Here is a 2,593-nt window from a genome sequence, read left to right on the forward strand (position 1 = left end):
TTTTTTTTCTGGAGACAGAGTTTTGCTCTTGTTGCCCAGGCTGGCGTGATCTCGGCTCACTGCACATCCACGTCATGGGTTCAAGAGATTCTCCTGTCTCAGCCTCCTGAGTAGCTGGGATTACAGGTGCCCACCATTACGCCTGGCTAATTTTTGGTATTTTTAGTAGAGATAGGGTTTCACCATGTTGGCCAGGCTGGTCTCGAACTCCTGACCTCAGGTGATCTGCCTGCCTTGGCCTCCCAAAGTGGTAGGATTACAGACGTGAGCCACTGTGCCCAGCCTTGGCCTTCTTCTTTATGTTGCATTTTGGCATACGCTAAAACCATAGGGTCAGTAGGTACCAAGAGATCAAACAGGAGATGCCTTATATGCTCAAATAGGAGAGAATTCCTTCTTTCAAAGGCTTATAGGAGATTCCACAACCCTCCATAGTAAATTTGTTCAACATTTCTCTGACAGAAAATGTGTCCATTAAAAAGAAATCATGCAGCTGCTGAACAAGTTTTGACGGTTATTTTCTAAACCATGGTGATAGAAACAGTAATACCATGGCTTTCAGGGAAAACCTTAACATATCTGAAGGTCATTCCTGAAGGCTTCAAAGAGGCTAGTATGTAAAACAAAACAAAACTGACAATGACAAAAACAATGAAACAGGCATTTTAAACATTTAACATTTGTGAAGCTAAATATTGAGGTTTTAGGTTGCAAAACTGACTACTTAGGAGAAAAGACCAGAAGAAGAAATCTCTCTCGTGATTAAATAAATTTAAGTTTATAACATTATGCGGTGTTACACTAGTTGCTGTGCAAAAAGTTCAGGGATTATTTTTTGTATCAGACAGCTTTTGTTGTGTAGCAAACTATTAATAAATACTCTAAAACTAGTGGCTTAGAAGAGCAAACATTTATTAGTTCTTGAAGTTCTGAGAGTTGGCTGGGTGTCCTTCTGGTCAGTGCCAGACAGCTCAAGGCTCACTCACATTTCTGGCACTTGGCAGGCTGACTGGTCTGAAGTGGGCTTACTACTATGTGTGGCAGTTGGCCCAATGTTGGTTAGAGAAATGGCCATGATCTCTCATTATCAAGCAAGCTAACTGGGGCTCATCCTCTTGGTGATGAAAGGCTATCCAGCATCAGGAGAGGCCAATCCTCTATGCACAAGAACTATTCGAGCTTCTGCATGCATCATACTTGCTAATATTCCATTGGTCAAATTAAGTCATATGCTGGATTTAAACCTCTCACAGAGGTGTGAAAAAATATTCCTGGGGTAAAAAAGTTGAAATTCTAATTATGGTTCAGATAAAAACTCAGATTTGGTATTGGGTATCTATTTTGGTCCCAAGGGTGAAGTGAAGGAGTATATCTCTTGATGATAAGGAGTATATCTCTTGATGATAAGAGGGATTAGAAAAATTTGTGGCCATGTTATAATCTCCCACTTCATGCATCTTTGTCTACAGTTAAGATGAGGCAATAATTTCAGCTGTATTTGAGTTGAAAAGAAGGTCAAAAGCAAAGGTTATTCTAGGAGACTTTTACATAGCTTCTTTTGCTATTTCTACTGAACAGAAGGTGTACAAATCCTAAGGATTTACAATTCAATGTAAAATGAATACACTTGTGTAACTAACACTTACGTCTGAGAAGAGACTAAACACTCCAGTAGTTTTTTCCCAACATTTATCCCTTCTTCAACATTACCCCACTCTCCTTCTCAAAGGTAACCACTATTCTGACTTGATTAGTTTTGCCTGTTTTACAACTTCGTGTAGATGGGATCATATAATGTGCGTTCCTTTGTCTGGCTTCTGTATTCAGCATATATGCTTGTTAGACACATTCATGTTATTGAATGTAGCTGTGGTTTTATCACTTTCATTACTGTATAGTATTCCATTGCATGAATATAACACAAATTTGAATGTTTGGGTTATTTTCAATTTTGGCTGTTGTGCATTTCTTTTGTTGCACCTGTGTGCACATTTTTATTGAATAAATATCTAAGAGTAGAATTGCTGAATCAGGTCAAGCGCAGTGGCTCATGCCTGTAATCCCAGCCCTTTGGGAAGCTGAGGCGGGTGGATCACGAGGTCAGGAGTTTGAGACCAGCTGGGCCAACATGGTAAAACCCCGTATCTACAAGAAATACAAAAATTAGCCAGGTGTGATGGCAGATGCCTGTAATCCAGGAGGAGGAGGTTGCAGTGAGCCGAGATGGTGCCTCAAAAAAAAAAAAAAAAAAGAAAAGAAAAAGAAAAAAAATAATTACTGAATCATAGGAAACATGTATGTCCAAATTTAGCTGAGACTATGCAACAGTTTTCTTCTTCTTCTTCTTTTCTAAGAAATGTCAGGCTATAAACCGTTCTTAGTGCTCACTGGTTTGTGAACACTGAGCATAGAAATAGCCACTTTTTCTTTGCTCCAATAGTACAGGCAGAGCACAGCAACTGCGTCTATGGGGCTGGCAAGTCCAGGATAGCATCTGCAGGGCAGGGCAATGATTTTCTTTAACACACTTTCATGCATACATTTTATCTTCATTTTGGTGTCCTAGGTTTTAAGCTAATGCATTTTTGCCTTC

The 2,593-nt window shown here is 39.6% G+C and overlaps 1 non-coding gene across 1 annotated transcript; it reads right to left on the bottom strand.

The window, feature by feature from the left end:
- Positions 1-2,354: 2,354 nt before the first annotated feature.
- LOC129032259 (small nucleolar RNA SNORA43) lies at positions 2,355-2,492 on the bottom strand. The gene has a single exon (XR_008501274.1). It is a non-coding gene; the product is annotated as a small nucleolar RNA SNORA43 (small nucleolar RNA).
- Between the last annotated feature and the right edge of the window lie 101 nt (positions 2,493-2,593).

This window comes from Pongo pygmaeus, chromosome 11 (assembly GCF_028885625.2).
Source record: "Pongo pygmaeus isolate AG05252 chromosome 11, NHGRI_mPonPyg2-v2.0_pri, whole genome shotgun sequence".
Lineage (NCBI taxonomy): Eukaryota > Metazoa > Chordata > Mammalia > Primates > Hominidae > Pongo > Pongo pygmaeus.